Source organism: Microtus pennsylvanicus, chromosome X (assembly GCF_037038515.1).
Source record: "Microtus pennsylvanicus isolate mMicPen1 chromosome X, mMicPen1.hap1, whole genome shotgun sequence".
Lineage (NCBI taxonomy): Eukaryota > Metazoa > Chordata > Mammalia > Rodentia > Cricetidae > Microtus > Microtus pennsylvanicus.
Window position 1 is genome coordinate 26,663,790 of NC_134601.1, and position 20,772 is coordinate 26,684,561.

Below are 20,772 nucleotides of genomic sequence, written 5' to 3' on the forward strand. Positions count from 1 at the left end.
GCAGAGTTCGGGAATCCTGTGGAAGGAGAAGGGGGAAAGAGGTTTGTAGGAGCCAAACAGGTCAAGGACTCCATGGGAAGGCCCACACAATCAACTAACCTGGGCTCATAGGGGCTCACGGGAGACTGAACCCACAACCAGGGAGCCTTCATGGGACTGACCTAGATCTCTGCATATATGTTACAGTGGTGTAGCTTGGTCTTCTTGTAAAATTTCTAAAAGTAGGATCAGGAGCTGTTTCTGACTCTTTTATGGGCTTTGGGACCCTCCTTCTCATACTGGGTTGCCTTGCCCAGCCTTAATACATGGGGTGCTTAGTCTTATTGCAACTTGTTATGCCATGTTTTGTTGATATTCATGGGAGACCTCCCTTTCCTGAATGGAGATGGAATAGGAGGGGTTTAGGGGATGGGAGGGGGCTAATGAGGAAGAGGAACTGGGAGGGGAGGATGTGGGGGAAGGAGGCTGTGGCCAGGATGTAAAATAAATAGATAATTTTTTTTTTTAAAAAAAGAGCTAGTTAAGTGAAGCCTCCAGGCGGGCCTCTGAATTCTAGGTAGTGTTCCGGGGTCTAGTTCCCCTTTTGTAAAGCACCAAAATTGTGCAAAAAGGACAGGCTGAAGATATGACTCCTTAGCCACACCCAACTCTCAGTTCAGCACGAAGAAAGACGGAGTCTCAAAGTCACCTTGTCAAAAAGATCTCGGCATTTTTACAGTATTGAGACACCTTCAAAATATGTGACACTTGGGAAGAGTGACCATTCCAAGCCACTGCAGCTGGGGAAGAGGGTTCACAGGCCTTCCAGGAGCTGTGCTATCAGGGCAATAGAGGGTACCCACAAGGGGAGAATGCAGGAAGGACAGTAATCAGCAGTGGGTGACTAGCAGGGCTCTCGCAGAATACCAGTCTCTGGGAGGCATTGGGTAGAGAAAATCAATAAATACCTAGAAAGGAAGGACGGCTTCCTTCTGTAGAATGCTTGGTTTGGGCTGCAGGAGCCTAAGAGATCTAAGGCAAAAATTGATCCTCTAGGACTGGGGTTTATTTTTCTTTTTTTCTATGCACTCTTTAGGGATTAAAGTATCTGGCTTTTCAGTTTATAGCCTATTCCCTCATTAGTATCATCCACAGATAGACTCCGAGCCTGAAATCAAAACACAAGTGTGTCCACTCTACAACCTTACCCCTGGCACTTTACTTTTTAAGAAATCTACTTAAAATGGGGGGGGGAATCTAATAAAAGTGAACATCTAAATTAGCTTCGAAGAGAAAGAAGTGCTCTCACGAAATGTAGCATGGAAATAGGGGTGATGTTGCCAGGCAGCTGGAAAGCTCTATTTACATTGCCTGGTGGAGGCAAGTGAGGAGAAAAAAGTAATGGAAATTACTCATTTTGAAAATAATAAATCGAAGGTATAATTCCCATGCCATATACTACAGCATAAAAAGTACGCGGTCTAGAGGTCCTTGTACAAGGCCATTTGTTCATTACAATAATCTAGCGCCACAGCTTTTCACCACGCCCCCGAAGAGGCCCATAGCCATTAAATGCCCATCGCAAATTCACCTTCTCTTAGACGAAACAACCACTAACCTACTTTCTTTCTCAATACAGTTGCCTGCTGTGGACTCATCCATTTCTTTTGCCAATTGTACTATGCCACAGATTCAGTGAATTGCGAAGAAATGCATTTTATTTTGGCTATTGATTCTAACTGAAAGGAGACGGGTCATATCTGGTGATGGCTTCCTTTGCCAGTAGTGTTCCAAGGTGGCACAGGTGATCACATTGCAAAAGACAGTGAACGCTTATGTGTTTCAGTGGCCCCCTTCCTTCCCATAAAGCAACCAGGATTCCAATATGGAGCCTCCACACTAATTATCTTATCTAATCCTTACCACTCCCTCCCCAGAGGCTCTACTCTAAACACCGCGGATAGACTATGTTTCTAGGCTCTTCAGACCTCATGATGGGGATTAATTTCAATACATGAAAACCTGGAGGACACTCAAATTATAGCCAAATCAAAGCATGGCCATTTCATAGAACGGCACAATGTATGTGACCTTTTATGGCTTCTTTTACTTAGCAGGGCATGTTCAATGTTCATCCACATTGTGGCAGGTACCAGCTGATCATTCCCTTATGAGTAATATTCCATTGTACAGATATGCCACCAAGAAATAGGGCCAACTGTAGTTGCTGGTAGGTCTGAAATTCAGGGCAGACTAGTGAAATGAGGAGACAATTTTGCATAGGTTGTTTCTGTTCTTTGATGTTGCTTCTCACAGCCCACCTGCCTGCTTTTATTTATTTGGTCTTGTAGTGACTTCACATGAAGAACCTTGCAAGAGGTTTGGCTGGCAGTCCTAGGACCATTATTGCAGTGACTTTGAACAAATCAAATGAACTTCTTTGAACTTCAGATCCCTATGAAATGGAGATGCAGGAGGGGGGTATCTCTCATCTGAAATACTTGGGCCATCTTTCTTTCATAGTTTTCCTGATTTTGCAATAGTTACATATCCTTTGGAAGTTAAACATCTCTAATCTTGAAATCTGGAATTCAAAATGTTTCAAAATTCTGAATGCTTCTGATGTTCAGAAGGTTTCAGATTTCAAACCCTTTGGGATTTATAGCAATAGCTCTTGCCTAGTGTGTAGGCTGAGGCATCTAAGACTTTACCTGGCCCAAGGGCTAAGTAATAAGTAAACCAGTCGTCGTTGTTTTTGCGGTTACATTGCCAGTAGAGCAAAGAAAGATATGCATGAGTTATCCCAACACCCCTTGGTGAGATAGGAGGTGCACACAGGAGAATCACCTGGAAGCTCACAGGCCAACTAGCCTGGAGTATGCAGTGCAGCAGCAGACCCAGGAGACACCTTGCCCAAACAAGGTGGAAAACAGAAACACTGGCCAGTGGCTGAGACTGTCAGCTTGAGGCTGGGCTCCACCGGCGCTTCCTAATCACCGCTCACTAGGCTTTGGCAACAGCAAAGAAAGATGACTTTTCAGGAGCTGCATGTCTATCCTACATAATGCCAAATGTAGCAGAGGGGTCAGGGAGATGAGCATGGAGGAAAGACAAGGGGTTTAAGATTTGATTAGACATGCTGAGTGATATTTATACTTGAGATTTATCTTCTGAGTTCGCTTTTTTTGGTGTACTAGGAATAGGAATAAAATGTGAAGCAACTCCATCCCTTTCTGTGCTCAGAGGAAACTGTTTACAGGGAGAGTGAGTACACAGAGGAGAGGCGCAACTGTGACAGCTGGCGCAGACGCTCCCTGCTCTTATCCGCTGGAATTTGCTATGAGGTGGCAGTGTTCTGTACCTGCGCTGTCTAATGGCACACGGGCCTGCTGAGTACTTCAAGTGTGACTAATGTGATCGAGGAATTGAAATTTTAATTTTACTGGATCTTACTTCGTTGAAATTTACATCGCCACATGTGGAGAGTTGCCGTCATCATGGAGAGTGCAGCTCTCACTTCTCCTGGGAAATCTGGGAGGCTAATTAGGGAAATAAAGCCTGTACTCCCGAGATCAGTTAAATATCAAAAGAACTGACAACAGGAAGTAGAAGCTTAATTGTTCTGAGAGGGAAGAGAGCTAGAGAATTCGAATCTTTACCGAGCAGCAGAATGGGTGTGCTTCACCTACAGGGAGGGATGGTGTTGGAATAGGAGAAAACAAAGCAGGAAGCTTGTCCGCCCAGGTTGGAAGAGGTGGGCAAATTCTTGGAGGTAGAACCACCCACGTGCCTGAAGATGTGGTATAGTAACCATTCTAAGATAGAGCATGCATGCTACAAGTTAGTTGGTGAGGAGCAGCTGATAGAATTACCTTAATGAACTGCGAAGGCATACGGTTTAAAAGTTGGAGCAAGGAAAGCAGATAGCTTTGTGTTCCAAGGCAGCTCTGTACTTCTCAAGTTGTTTTTGTTTTTCTAACATCCTTGGCATTTTCAAATCAATTACTAACATTTCTCTGGAAGCCCTATTTTCATTTTCAATACAGTGCTCTGTTTTAAGTGACCAGGACCCAGGCACCAGAGCCTGACTTCCTGGGTTCAAATCTCAGTGCTACTATATGAACTATTTGCAGAGAGATGAAACAATCATCTCTCTGTGCTTTCAGTTCCTCAACTAAAATTGGAGCCCATCACAGCTCCCAGGCAATGAGGGCATTGCAAGTGTTATGCTAGTTCACCCAGGGTCTATACTAGGACCTGGCGCAGCCAGGTTGGATTAATATTATTTAAGTTAAAGAACTCTTCAGTTTGCTCCAATTTATATAATCAAACCAATAAAATACATTGAACAAAATTTAACATTCCATGTTAATTTGCAAACTCAGCCCATTATAACTAAACATTAGATTTTTTTGCTTAATGAGTTGTATTTCAAAGTATACTATTTCACTTAATTTAACATATAATTATGTACTAAACAGTGAGTGCATTGTTCTTCTCACTGGGGGTATTAATCTTTGGTTGGTTTTTGGCTATAAATTTTATGTCTTTATAAACCTCATTCTCTGTTATTAGCTTTCAGTAAATGGTGTTTGTGATATTTGTTTTACAAGAAACAAAATGATGTTTTTGGTTTTATTTTCAGAAGTGTCCTAGTTAGCTTTTTGTCAGCTTGACACAAGCTAGAGTAATTTGGGAAGAAGGAAAACAATTGAAAAGAATACCTCCATCAGATTCCTTACAGGCAAATGTATGAAGCATTTTTAAAATTAATGATTTATGTGGGAGGGGACAAGCCCAGTAGGGGTGACCCCACCCTGGTCAGGTAGTCCTGGGCTGTTTAAGAAATGTAGCTGAATTTGAGCCTGAAAAGCAAGCCAAGAAGCAGCATTCATCCATGGTCTTTGCTTCAGTTCTTGCCTCAACTTGCTGCCTTGACTTGCTTCAGCGAAGAACTCTAAGCTGTATGGTGAAATAAACCCCTTTCTCCCCTTAAGTTGCTTTTGGTCATTGTGCTTTATCACAGCAATCAAAAACAACTTAGGACAAAAATAAAGCCAAGTGGGAGAGGCAGTGGTGCTGAAGGCATGATTTGGTAGCAAGCCAAGATTTGTGATCTTTTCTGTTGTTTAATTTGTAAGTCACACACAATGTTGTGCAGTCTAGAAGTCCCTTGTTCCTCTTGGCACTGCTGAAACTTGTCTTTCCTTGTCATTAAGATCAAGCAGCTCATAGGGTGGTGGCGGCGGTGCCCACCTTTAATCCCTGCACTTGGGAGGCAGAGGCAGGGATCTCTGGGAGTTTGAGGCCAGCCTGGTCTACAAAGCGAGTTCCAGGACAGCCAGGACTATTACACAGAGAAACCCTGTCTTGAAAAACCAAACTAGGTCCAACAAGTGCTTAGTGTGCCCAATAAGCAAGAATGTGAAAGTATATACACAATTTCATTGTTCCTGAATTATACTTGGAGGGGATATTCTTTGTGGGTAGCCCAAGAACATCAAGAGATTTTGTGTCAGTGACAGACCCTTGTATATAGAATTAAGTCAGTCTTAACTTGGACCCAGAGCAGAAGAAGGGTCAAAATCTGCATGATAAGGGGATGGATGGAACTGTTTTAGAACTGCATTGTACCACTACCCCTAGGGCAATCCTCTACTAAATATAATTCTACAAGTACCTGCTTCATTTAAGACTTTAGGTTCTGGGGTTTGCTATTAGTCCTCCCCTGCCCTCAAGGGATTCTCATGGGAATTTAACTATGAGAACTATTGCCTCAGTAGTGGTAAATTGGAGAGATGTTAATGAGTCTCTTAATTTATGGTGACCTGGAAAGTTAGTGGTAAGAGTGGACTAGCATTTCTACACAACCTGTAGTTATTTTATTTGGGTGGGCATAAAACCGGATTAGGTTCCCAGAGTCTGTCCTAACTCTTATCGTGCTGTATATGGTGCTTTTGTCCTTTTCCTGTATAATCTGGAGGGTTCATGGCTGTTAGTGACAGAAATTGATAACTATTTTGGGCAGAAAGTTGTACTGAAAGTGTATTAAGAGGCTCACAGAATGACTGGTTGGGCTGGAGAAGCAGACTCTAAGCTACACAGCCAACACCTTAACAGCCACTGTTACTACCGCATCTACTGTTACCCTCAGGTCCTCTGAGGAGTAGGTACCAGGATGGATGAGCTATATAACAGATATGTTGGTGGAAAACCCTGTGGCAGAAAATCAGGTGGCACTCTGGAGGTGGCTGGGTCAAAAGAGCATTAGACTGAAGTACAAGTCTAATAAAATTATTGGCCATGTTGATGAAGAGTCCTGTGACCTAAGTCACCTACTGAAACAATCCTATATTCCTAAGAACTGGACCCGCTTGCTCAGTTATTCATAGAAGCAGTATGGTCTCAGAGCATATTAGCTAACTTTGATCATAACAACTATGACCATGGCTAATTGCACGCCTTACCTTTGGAGAACTAGGAGGTACATTTTTATTATGGTCTCAAACAAAGGTTTTTGATTTCTGTATGTTACTGGCTTCCCATTCAAGGAATATATCCTTGGAGTCAGTTTATCTAAGTCACATACCCGTGTCCTGATTGCAAAGGGGATTTGCTTTGTAGTAAGAACTGCTAAGTGTCTGGATTCAGATGGTCGACAAGTTCCTGAAGAGGACAAATGCTCCTTAATATCTTTGTCTCGTCCATTGTTAATTATAAATATTTACAAATAATAAAGTGTATGTGTGTGTGCATGGGCACATGTACCAAGCTTCTAAAAACAGAGGTCAGAGAACAGCTAAAGGGAACTGGTTCTCTCCTTCTACTATGTATGTTCTGGAGACCAAATTCATTTTCTCGGGCTCAACAGTAGGTGCCTTTACCCACTGAACCATCTTGCTGGCCCATAAATTATCATTTTGGGGACAGAATCTTGCTGTATATCCATGGGTGGTTTGGAAGTTACTATGCAGACGAGGCTGGCCTCAAACTCACAACCTTTTTTGCCTTCTGCCTCCAAATGGCTGAGATTACAGGTGTGCCACCAAGCACAAAACTTTTGAGCATATATGTATTTAAAAACAATTATAGAAATAACTGTATAAATATAGGTAGCTGGTATTCAAATGTTCTTCTGCAATCAATCAGTCAACTTATTATTCAATCAAGCAAGCTAGCTACCAAAGAAATGCAAATTAAATTCCAGTAGGACGGCTATAGTCAAGATTGGTAACAGTTGTCGGAGATATAGAGAAACTGGCATCCTTACCTACAGTTGATGGAAATATAAAATGATGAAACCACTTTGGAAACCTCTGGCAGTTTCTTGAAAAGATCCTACTTAGTTGCCAATGAATGGAAAGTGCATTCAGGGTGAGGGAGATGGCTCAATGGGTAATGTGCCTGCTATGAAACTAAGTGACCGAGTAATGGCCACAGCGGGTCTAGCGAAGCAAAGATCATACCTTCGATTTTCCAGAGTTGTGTTTTCTCCTGCTGGCCCTTTATATTAAAATCTGTCCTGAACTTAGAGTGTCGATCCAAGCACTTCATCAATAGTCCTTTCTAATTACACAAGAGACTAGTTCCATCTTTTTGGTCTTCTGGTTTGGGCTCTGTATGAGCAACTGTTGCCAAGATCTAGAGAGCCGTGACTGGGAAGCGCCTGTGGAGCCCAGCCTCAAGCTGACAGTCTTAGCCACTGGCCAGTGTTTCTGTTTTCCACCTTGTTTGGGCAAGGTGTCTCCTGGGTCTGCTGCTGCACTGCATACTCCAGGCTAGTTGGCCTGTGAGCTTCCAGGTGATTCTCCTGTGTGCACCTCCTATCTCACCGAGGGGTGTTGGGATAACTCATGCTCATCACTGCATCTGACTATGTGTATGAGTTCTGGGAACTGAACGTAGATCATCAGGCTTGTCCACCAAACCATCTCATCTATGCACAACACACATGTGTGCACGTGTGTGTGTGCGCGCGCATACACACACACATATGCTCATGTGCACACGAGAGAGCAAGAGAGAGGGGGGAAGGAGAATTGTAGAATTAGGACACGGAACCAGTTGTTTTTATTTATCTCTAATAAGTAGAGGCTTGTGTGTGCGCACAGTCATTAGCTCTCTCCAGCAGCTAAGGCTTACAAAGCTCAAATCACATTAAAGAAGCCTGGTGAGATTTAAAAGGTTATTTTTTTTATAGGAAGGTAAAGGACATGGTTGATATAAACAGTTTTTTCCACATTCTGTCTCCCAGCCAGGAATACTGAGGTTGACCTGCTTAAGTATATCAACAAAACAGGGTAATGTGAAACACTAGTAAGCGGTGAGACTCCGCCTGAGGCTGGGCTCCACAGGCGCTTCCCAGTCACGGCTCACTAGACCTTGGCAACAGCTGCTCATACAGAGCCCAAACCAGAAGACCAAAAAGATAGAACTAGTCTCTTGTGTAATTAGAAAGGACTATTGATGAAGTGCTTGGATCAACACTCTAAGTTCAGGACAGATTTTAATATAAAGGGCCCGCAGGAGAAAACACAACTCTGGAAAATCGAAGGTATGATCTTTGCTTCGCTAGACCTTCTGTGGTTATTTACAACTCAGTTACTTGGTAACTGTCTTCAGCTTTCCCAAACTGTTAAGACAACTGGAAATCTACCAGAAAGACCCAAAAGACTGAAGGAGGAGACACCTTCGCATAGGTTGTTTTTGTTCTTTTGTATTGTCCTTCATGACCCCAAGCACTTTAGAAGAGAGATACTCCCCCTGCGTTATCTCCATTTTATAGGTGAAGCATCTGAAATTCAAAGTTTATTTGATTTGTTCAAAGTCACTGCAATAATGGTCCTAGGTCTGCCAGCCAAACCTCTTACAAGGTTCCTCATGTGAAATCACTACAAGACCAAATAAATAAAAGCAGGCAGTTAAGAGCACTTGCTGCAAAAAAAGCACTTACTTACTTGTTGCTCTTGCATAGGACCTAGGTTTGATTCCCAACACCCACATGGCGGCTCACAACCGTCTACAAGTTCAGTCCCAGGGGATCTGACACTTTCCTTTGATCTCGGAGGGCACCTGGCACATGAATACATGAAAGCAAACCCCTCATACACATAAAAGAATAGAATCAATAAATTTAAAACTATTAAAAATAGAAACAGGAGAGGCAGCGGAAGGTTTTCTTTCTACAACAGAAGTAATACTGGCTACTTCCTCCTTTAGGTTCCTTTAGCTTCCTGACTTACTCTACAATGTTGGTTTGTTTCCTTTTACATTTTTGCTGCTCTGTTGTTTAATATGGTGTGTGTGTGTGTGTGTGTGTGTGTGAGAGAGAGAGAGAGAGAGAGAGAGAGAGAGAGAGAGAGAGAATGCACCACAATGTGCACATGGAGATCAGGGACAAATTACTGGAGCTGGTTCTCCTCACTATGTAGATTTGTGGATTCCACAGAACTCAGGACCTCAGGGTTTGCCTGCTGAATCATCTTGATAGCCCCTCGAAATTGTTTTTATTTTTTTCTGTGTATGTGTGAGAGTCTTCCTGTATGTGTCTGCTGTGTGCATGCCTGGTGCCCAGTGAGACACAAGAGGGCATCAGGTCCCCTGGAACTGCAGTTACAGTTGGATCTGAACCGCCATGTGGGTGCTGGCAACTGAACTCAAGTTCTCTGCCAGAACAGCCAGTGCGCTTAACCATAAGCCATTAGATTAGCTTTGGTTTTGTTTTGCACGTAGGGCATAGGTGGAGAGAGTCATTGTATATCTTAGTCTAGCCTCAAATTCATGTAACCGAGTCTGGCCTTGAACTAATTTCCCTGCCTCCACCTTCCAAGTACTGGAATTACAGGCATCATACCACCGTATCCCTGACTTACTTCAAACAAACACTACAGTCTTCAGATTCTGCCTTGACAGCCACATGATGAACATTAATGATCGCGGGACGGGTGAATGTGGTGCTGTACACCTGTCAATCCAGCACTGCAAAGGTGGAGGCAGAAGGGTCAGGAGTTCAAATTTATCCTCGGGGAACATTTAATAGCAAGTTAAAGGCCAACCTGGGATACATGAAAGCTGTCTCGAAAATAAATGTGCATGCTTCATAGGGTTGCTGAGGAGAACAAGGGAAATACTGAGCATAAAGCAGGCTTAACACAATGCACGGAGACAGTCAGCAATGAGTAAATGCTAGTTATTATTAGTACTCAGTGAACTGACACCTTTGCATGTCTATGATCCTCTGAAGACTGCAGTTCTTGTCTTCTCTGATGATTATCTGAAAGCATTGCAAGAGCCCAGATTCATCAGAGAGAGAGACAGATTGAATCATATTTAGTCATATTTTGTTAGGCTTATTTCATTGTATTCTAATTCTTTGAGAATTAAAACTTCATCTGCTTCAGTCAGAGTTCTGCCAGGAGACAGATGGCATACTCAAATTAGCATAATTAGTAGAAAATTTAACAAAAGGACTATCTACAAAGGTGCTGGCAGAATAGTAAAATCAAGAAGGAGACAGCGCAATAACTTAGGGCTGTTTCCATCCTCCAGCCAAAACGAGAGCAAGAGTATTTACCATTTAAGAAAAAGAAGAACGTGAAGTAGAAAGAATTCCCATGAGGAGAGCTACGACATGTAGTTTAGGGATAGTAGCCAGTCTGAGGCACTGGAGCACGGAGAAAGGCAAAAATAAACAAGATGACCACAGTTTGTTCCCTCTGATGTCCTGCCACTGATTCCTTATCTCAAACCTACCAGGAGCCAAAGGGGGAGCGAGACTCCCTGGTGTACAGCTCCACTTCTTGGCGCACACAACAGGGTATGAAAAGGTCAGAAAGGGTAAATGGAAATATATCGTATGTGTATGTTCAACCAAACTGCACCCAAACCAGAGGACTGCATCTCTCTGTCCAATCAAGAGAGAACAAACTACTACTCTGTATAAAGCTAAACCCAACTAGTTTATCACTACACAAGGAAAAATAGCTTCTGGGGAGTTACCCCTTTGGAAATTCTGTAATAATCCAAAACTCTGTGTACTATGATGTAACTGGGTTGTGTATACTTATCATACCAACCAGATACACTTCTTTTTATTAACCAATCGTGTGTGTGTGTGTGTGTGTGTGTGTGCTTGTGTGAGTGCAGGTGTGTGCATGCATGTCACAGCAGGTGTGTGGAAGTCAGAGGACAACCTTAGGTACCGTCTTTGTTTGAGGCAGGGACTCTTCCTTGTTCACCACTTTGTAAGCAAGGCTGGCTGAGCAGCAAGCTTCTGGGGTTCTCTTTTCTCCATCTACCATTTCCCCTGAAAGTACAGGGGTTGCAGATAGGTGGGCTACTCTGTCAGATCCAAACTCAGGCCCTCATCACAGCAAGTGCTTTACCCACTAAGCCATCTCCCCAGTCCTTAGAGACACTCAATGGCAGGAACTTTCTAGTATTCCTTGGCTTCATATTGTTTTCACTTCCATTTTCTCATTGATAAGACCAAATATTTCCAATGCATTACTGGTGTAGGAGAATTGTCTGTATTCTGTCAATCATGTCAAAAATAAACGCTGATTGGCCAGGCAGGAAATACAGGCAGGAAAACCAGACAGGAAGTAGAAATGACGTAATGAGAACAGGAGAATTCTGGGAAGGAGGAAGTTGATTCCTCCCACTCCTACCCAGACCACCGAAGCAGCAGGATGTGATCTGCCTCACTGAAAAAGGTACTGAGCCAAATGGCTAACATAGATCAGAAAAATGTGTTAATCAAGATGTGAGAGTTAGCTAGTGAGAGGTAGAGCTAATGGGCCAATCAGCTTATAACTTATAGAGATCGTTGTGTGATTTTTCTCTGGGACTAAACAGCTGGGAAAACCTGGTGGGAGGACAAAAACCTCAACAACAAGCAGGCTTGGCCCCCCTTCATGTTACACATTATGTTTTTCCATTTTATTGTATGTGCATGAGTATTTTGCCTGCATGTATATGCACCATGTGCATGCAATTCTCTCAAAGGCTAGAAAAAGGCATCAGATGCCTTTGGGCTGGAGTTATTAGCTGTTTGTGAGCTGCCATGTGAGTGCTAGAACATGAACCCAGGTCCTCCGGAAGAGAATTATTATTCTTCATAACTGTGAAATAAATATTTAAAGAATGGTGATGCAGAAAGATTCCTAGCACCCACATGGTATCTAGAAACCGTCTATTAACTACAGTTCTAGGGGGTCTTATGCTCTCTTCTGGCCTCTGTGAGTACCAGGCATACAAGTGGTGCACAGACATATATGCAAGCAAAACATTTACACATGTCAAAAGAAAAAGAGTTCCAAGGAAAACTTCTTCCATTTAGGAAAATTGCCAGAAATGGACTGCTCTAGAAGAGCAGAAAAGCTACCTGTCCCTTCTCCGCAGTGTCATCTGTACCCGATACCCATGTCTAGCCACACTTGACAGCAATCAGAGAGGATGAGTATGCCCTGGACCTCCTACATAAAGCTATATCTGCAAGATCAAAGGAAGTAAACTACCACCTAAACTCCTCAGTAGAGCAAGATACAAGAGATGATACTAGTTGGCACTCTACTTTTTCCTAGGATTGTTTCAGTGGGACCATCTTTACTGGTCAGCAAGAGGCAGACTAGGCCAAGCACCCATTTCCTATTTTCTACTTACTATTTGGAGGGTGACTAACAAGGAGCTAAACGTCACACAACAGGAGAGGGGGAGGCAGGGGTGGATGGGTATTGATTCCAGGTGATTCTCCTATATCTACCTCCCTTCTCACTGTAGGAGTGCTGGGTTTACTCATGCAAATCACTGCATCTGGCTTTGAGAGAGAGAAAGAGAGAGAGAGAGACTGGAATGAGACAGGTGAGGCAACACTCCTTTTTCAAACAGGGAGCAGGACTTCTAACCTGTACAGCAACAAAAGATTAAAACTATTGTTTTTTATAGGATGATATAAGTAAGAAGGATGGGAGAGAAAATTTTCTATTATTTGTTGAAATAAGAAAGGATGAAGTAGTAATTCATTTTGGCCAGAGTCAGCAGATTCCAATAGGGAATTCTGTATCCACCCTAACACAGGCCTGCACAACACATCTCAACATCTTTTCTAAAAAGAAGCCAAGTGTAGTGGTGCAGGCCTTTAGTGCCAGAACCTATGTGGCAAAAGCTGGTCAATCTTTGTGAGTTCAAAGACAGCCTAGTCTACATAGTGAGTGTCAGGCCAGCCAAGACTACACGTGAGATCCTCACTTAAAAAGAAGAGGAGGAGAAAGATGAAGAAAAGACAGGGGGTGAGGAAGTAAAACTCAGAATCTCAAGACAATACCTACGACATCCAAAATGCAACAGAAAATACTATATAAAAAGGCATGTGAATCTCAACTTCCATGAGAAAAGGAAATCCATGTCAACACTGAGATGACACAGACGCCAGAATTATCTGTCGGCAATTTCAAAGCATACATTATAAAAATTTTATCAATCAAAAGCTATAAAAATGAAAAAAAAAATAGCCAGGCATGGTCTTACACACCATTAATCCCAGCTCTCAGAAGGCAGAGGCAGGCAGACCTCTGGGAGTTCAAGGTCAGCCTGGTCTACAGAGTTTAGTTGTAGGACTAGAGCTACATAGTGAGACCCTGTCTCAAAGCAAAAAAAGAAAGAAAAGAAAAAAACCTTAGCGGAGATAGAATATATTACAAGAGCCAAATAGAAATTTTACAATTAAAAATATAACAGTGTAAAACTCAAGCCAGGCAGTGGTGGCGCACACCTTTAATCCCAGCACTCAGGAGGCAGAGGCAGGTGGATCTCTGCAAGTTTGAGGTCAGCCTGGTCTACAGAGCGATTTCCAGGACAGTTAGGGCTCCAAAGAGAAACCCTGTCTCAAAAAAAAAAAGCAAAAAAAAAGAAAAGCAATGCAAAACTCATTAAATTGTAAACAGAAGAATAAACCACTGAACTTGCAATAGAAATGACCAAATCTGAATGAGAAAGGAAACTAAAAAAGAAACAACTATCATTAAATAAATAAAATCCTGTCTTATGGAACAACAAATAAAAGAAATAACAATCGTATAGTTGGTGGTCCAAAAGAAAAGATGGGCTGGGGTAACAGCTTAGTTAACAAAGTACTTCCACACAAGAGGACTTGATTTCAATCCCAGAACACACGTGAGAAAGACAGGTGTGATGATGATGTCCCTCTAACCCCAGCGCTGAGGAGTCAGAGACTGGAGGTGCTGTGGGGCTTGCTGGCTAGCCAGCATAGGCTAATGGATGACTTCTAGGCATAGTGAAAGACCTCAAGAAATAAGGTGGATGGCATCTGAGAAACAACACCTGAGACTGGCTTACACACACACACACACACACACACACACACACACAATTACAAAATAAAATCCTTTTTCTTAAAAAAAAAACCTCTATAAAAACAAATCGAAATTCTGTAAATACAGAACCAAAATAGAATATTTTTCCTTTTGAGGCAGTTCCCACTATTTTGCCCAGGCTGGCCTCAAAGTCGCACTCTTTTGACCTCAGTCTCCTGAGTAGCTGAGTATCTTGGCTACTTTTCTATTGCTATGATGAAGAGCATGACAAAAGCAACCTGTAGTAATAAGAGCGGCCGGGCTGCGTCCCCAACACCCCGGCCGCCTGCACGGCTAGCTTTACCCAAAATAATTACATGGACACTGTATTCATTTAAACACTGCTTGGCCATTTAGCTCTGGCCTTTACTGGCTAATTCTGATATACCGATCAACCCATCTCTAATAATCTGTGAGCACCGGTCTTACCGGGAAGATTCTAGCCTAAGTCCATCCTGGGTCGGAGCTGGGGCATGGCGTCTCTCTGAGGCGTCTGCTCCGGAGAGGAGAGCTGTGGAGTCTGAGCTCACTTCCTCTTCCTCCCAGCGTTCTGTTCTGTTTACTCCTCCCACCTATCTTCTAACCAATAAAATGGGCCAAGGCAGTTCCTTTATTAGCCAATGACCTTCCTCCATCAGCAACCTGAAGAGGAAAGGGTTTCTATCAGTTTTTACTTCCATATCACATTGAAGGAAATCAGGGCAGAAACTCGGGGCACAAAGCTGGAGGCAGGAGCTGAAGCAGAAGCCATGGAGGAATTCTGCTTATTGGATTGCTCCTCATGATTTGTTCAGCCTCCATTCTAGGATCACCTGCCCAGGGGTGGCAGTCCATAGTGGGATGGACTCTCCCACACCAATCACTAATCAAGAAAAGATTCAGCAGACTTGCCTATAAGACTCCTACCTTATGGAAGCATCTTCTTCTTCTTCTTTTTTTTTTGTTTTTGTTTTTCGAGACAGGGTTTCTCTGTGGCTTTGGAGCCTGTCCTGGAAATAGCTCTTGTAGACCAGGCTGGCCTCGAACTCACAGAGATCCGCCCGCCTCTGCCTCCCGAGTGCTGGGATTAAAGGCGTGTGCTACCATCGCGCAATGGAAGCATCTTCTTAATTGAGAATCCTTCTTCCCAAATGACTCCAGCTTGTGCCAAGTTGACATAAAATTCGCCAGCATAGTGGGATCACAGTGGAATTTTTTTCTCTCTCTCTCATTTTGAGACACAGTCTAGCTATGTAGCTAAGGCTAGCCTTGAACACTGAGCCTCCTGGGTGCTACAATTACCAACATGAGTCAACATATCTGACTCCAAAGTGAAATTCTTAAAATGGTTCAAGGGTCTAGTCCCAAGGTAAAATGGTAAATGAGAAACTTGTTATGTTTTATAAGTTTTCAAAGGATGTTTCAAAATTTTTGCACTAATTGCCCATATTAACAAAAACATTTGAATAAATTATGAGAGTAGAATACAATATAAATTTATATTCATTGCAGAGAATAAAGTAGATTGACATCAGTAGACTTTGTGTTCCAAATATTTCTTATCTAGGCTATAGTAAATCCACTGTAATGAATGAACAGGAAAGCAAATGAATGGCACATGCCTGTATATATGTTTAAAAGCTGAATTTATTTTATGAACATGCATGAAAGTTGGAAAATAAAAAAAATGGGTTTAGTGTATTCAGATTTTGTGCTTGCTTGGGTGAAACAATCAGCTGCTGGGAAAGCCATGAGAAAATATGTAGCGATAATTATGATTTTGAAGCCAAGTCTATTTTGATTCCGCTATTGATGTGAAAATCCCCTCTGTATGCTATGAATATGTTGTATTACCATTGGTTAATAAAGAAGCTACTTTGGGCCTATTGCAGTGCAGAATAGAGCAAGGAGAGAATTCCAAGCAGAGATAGAGGAGAAAAGAAGGCAGAGTTAGGAAGACATCATGTAGCTGTCGAAGGAGACAGATGTTGGTCGGAACATTACCCATAAACCATGAGCCTCATGGTAACATATAAAATAATGGAAATACATTAAGATATAAGAGCTAGCAAGCAATACACTTAAGTGATTGGCCAAGCAGTGTAGTAATTAATGTAGTTTCTGTGTGATTATTTCCAGTCTGGGTGGCTGGAATCAACAAGCAGCCTCTGCTTACAAGCTTGGGTTTAAGGATATTTATTATTCCTATATTCTATAGCAATTTATCATGAAATTATTTTCCTTCTGTGAAAGGGGAACATGAAAAGCTTCCTTCATTTGATTCTACAAATGAGAAGAGTCTGGTTAACAAAGGAGATGATACCAAGGACATAAAGAGAAGAAGAACACATAGAATCTAGAAAGCAGAGTTCAGACAGCTAAAATGCATGGAGAAGGAGAAAGGTGACAAGGAGCAAAGTGAAAACAGCTAACAGTGCCAATCCCAGAACTTTGTTGGAGAGAGGAAACCAAATCCTCAGCACAAGAGAAGTCAGGCAACTTTTGTAACAAACAACAGGCTGGCAGTTGTAGCCATAACCAACACCCATGGTTGTCACAGCTTTAAGGTGGAGTGATTTGGTCTGACAGCATGGCACCACAGTGCTAGAAAAGAAATCCAGTGCATTGCTTTTTTCATCCTGGAGTACTAAGGCTGGGAATGCCTGAGAAGAATTTCCCAGAGTCTTGACAGACAAGAGGAGGCTCAGCCTATATATGGGTGGCATAAGTCCATGGGGGCAGGGATCCAAGATGGAAAAAAAAAGGGACAAGACCTAAGGAGCATCCCTGTTTATCACCATCTGTTTCTAACTGCCAACACAATGCAAGGTACTGATGAACTCAGGTTGTTAGGCTTGACAGCAGGTACCTTTACTCACCACGCCATCTTGCAGGCCTTCTTTATCTTTAGCCTTGCTTCTTTTTTTCTCTTCTCTTCCTCTGCCCCCTTATTTCATATTTATTTTTAACTTCATAATTTATTCTATATTACCACTTTTATTCATCTGAGAGGATAAATATTCAGAATGGATAATTAAAAATATTAAACACCAAAGTAACAAATAATGGGCAAGTGAACTAAATAGATAGTTCTCAAAAGAACAAATGATCAGTAAATATATAAAAAAAAATGCTCAACAACTTTTTGAGACAAGGTCAGTCTCACTATACAGGTCTCACCTTGGCTTCCTTATATCTCACTCTGTAGACCAGTTTGCCCTCAAACTCACAGATTTTCTTCCTCTGCCTTCCAAGTGCTGGGATTAAAGGTATGCAACACCATGCCCAGCCCTGTTCAACACTTTCTGATAGCAAGGGATTGTATGCCATGATTGGGACAAACAGAATTCTTCATTCGCATGGGCTTCATTCACATAAGTGACTGTGACTTATACAAGTATGGAACTGTCCCATGATTGCTACAAGCATCTTCATCTACAACAGGGACTGTTGTGATGGATATAAATGCAACCCTCCATTTTCATGCAAGCCCCTGTCATGACTGGACAAACACAGATCTCATTTTGGATGACTACTACTATTGCCGCAAGTGTGTTCCCTCATTTGCATGGAAGGAAAGCAAGGCACTATGCCATGATCTGTGCAAATAAAAGCCTTCATTTGCATCAGGAACTGCTTTGATTAGTGCAAATGCTATGTCTCATTTGCTTGAGGGATTATGCTCTGATTGGTAAAAGCACATGCCTTCATTTTTATGAGATGCTGCTATTATTGGGTCGAGCATGGTCCTTCACATGCATGTGGGTCTACTGCACTCAGTGCAGAACCTTTGCTACAGCCACACCCATTTCTGACCAGATAAGCAAGCTGTTTGGTTCACTTCATGGCCATCTGGGAGATACCCTCTTAGGCTGTGTTGCAGCATTAAGACCAAATTAAAAGACTTCATGGGACTAGAGAGATGGCTCAGTGGTTAAGAGCATTGGCTGCTCTTCCAGAGGACCCGGATTCAATTCCCAGCACCCACACAGTGGCTCACAACTGTCTATAACTTTAGCTCTGACACCCTCACACAGACATACATGTAAGCAAAACACTAATGCACATAAAATAAAATTATTTAAAAAATTAAAAGACTTCTGACAAATCTCCCTTGACCTTTATTATTAATATACTGGGCTGTGTTGGTCACACAAAGGAAGGAAGGCAGCAATAGCACTGAAGGTGGCAAAAGCCACTGCCCTGCTAGCAGCAGTAAGCACAGCAGAAGCAGAACCTACCTGGCAGATGAAGAGCTGAAGACCATGCCTAGAGTAGAAATAATGGGGAACTAAGCAACAGAGAAGATAAGAGCTATGGAGAGCTGTAAAACTTGAAGCTCTCAATGACTTGAAGACCCTGATACTCTAGGTCTAAGAGCTGTAACACCTGTTGCTGTAAGACCCAGGAGCCTAGCACCTGAAGCCTGTATAAAAGCTATAACATAAAAGTACCAGCTACTGCTGCTGCTGCTGCTGCTGCTGCTTGCTACTGTCTAATGCCAGTAACTGCTGCTATAATCAAATGATTACAACAGCTGCCATTTGCCAGGACCACTGGTATCAGAAGCCCTGTATCAATTTTCTGTTGCTGTGATAAAATGCCATAGCTAAAAGTAACTTAAAGAAGCAAGGGTTTATTTTAGCTAACAGTTCCAGAGGGAGACTCCATAACAGGGAATGCATGACATGGCTGCAGGAGCGGAGAGCAGGGAGACCACATATTCTTCCACGCACACAAAGCAGAAAGGGAACAGTACGTAAGATGCGGCTATAAGCCTTCAAAGTCTGTGCCCAGTAATACTTCCCCCAGGAAGGCTCCACCTCCTAAAGGTTCCATAACCTCCCCAAACAGTACCATCAACTGTTCAAAATATGTGAGTTACTACTGAAGGATAGTTCTTTAAATTATTTTAAGTCGATACTTTGATTATTTAATACAATCTATTTTGATCACTAGAAGATTCTTCTTACAGTGAACAAATCCACCTCTTCCACTCCATGCTAGTATTTTGTCTGACCTGAGATTTCACGAGTCTGTGCAATGCTGTCAAAATTGTTGTGAGTTCATACATGCAACTGCTCTGCTGTGTTTGGAAAAGGTTGTTTCCTTGTGGTCATTCACTCTCTCTGACTCCTACGATCTTCCCACAGCCTCTTCCATGAAGTTCCCTGGGTCTTAGAGGGAGAAGTATGTTATAGATGTCACTTTAGAGCTGAACTCCCTGCAGTCTTTTGCTCTCTGCATATGCTCTCTTGCCAGCATAGTCATCATTGTCCATAGGGCTTGCAGCTATAGGAGACTGATGATGACGTTTCTCCTGCAGCAACACACATAGCACCTTCCAGTACTATGAAGCTGTGTAGGAGGGATGAAGCTTCCAGGTCAGCTTGATTTTTCCATATTTTATCACTCAGGTATGTGGTTTCTTTACTAATATTCTTTAAAACTATAATAGTAAAGACTTCTTTGCATGAGTTTTGCTTGCATATATGAGCCCGGTGCCCAGGGAGGCCATAAGAGGGTGTTACATAACCTGGAAGTGGAGTTACAAATGGTTGTGAGCCACCAAGTTAATACTTAGGACTGAACCTGGATCCTCTACAAGAACAGCAGATGATCTTAATCACTGAGCCATCCATCTCTCCAGCCCCATCAATAGGGTCATATGACCAAATTATGGAGTGTTTGCATAAAATGTGTGGAGCAGCAATAGCCTATAATGTGTGAAAATCTATGGGACCCCTCTGGCCCACAACTCAAAAGGAAGTAACCCATTCCTAATACTGGGGTTGCTATCTGCTAGCATATGGTGTCTAGCTGGGGTATTGTGAGGGACATTTCCTATTCAAACTACCACAGCCTAAGTGATTATAACCATACATCCTTAGTTCTAAAACATCAAGCAATAGACCTCTAGCTCTCAGGGGTGATCAAACACCAAAACAACTTGGGGAGAAAAGGGTTTATTTGGCTTACACTTCCACATCACTGTTCATCACTGAAGAAAGTCAGAACAGGAAATCAATCAGGGTAGGAACCTCAGGGCAGGAGCTGATGCAGAGACCATGGAGGGAAGCTGCTTACTGGCTTGCTCCTCATGGCTTTCTCAGCCTGCTTTCTTATAAAACCCAGGACCACCAGCCCAGGGCTGGTCCCACCCACAACAGGCTGACCCCTCCCCTATCAATCACTAATTAAGAGAACACCCGACAGCCGGGTCTCAATTGAAGTTCCTCCTTTCAGATGACTCTACTTTATGTCAGTCGACATAAAACTAGCCAGCACACTAAGGAAGACTAAGTATGGAAAGGAATGTAGAGGAAATACAGAGGCCCCAGAGCAAAGGCAGCTCCTCTAGAAGCTTGAGTCTCACACAGTCTGTGGCATACCTAACCTAATACACAGACTCTGAGGCAGGACTGCCTGGGCTTGAGTTTTA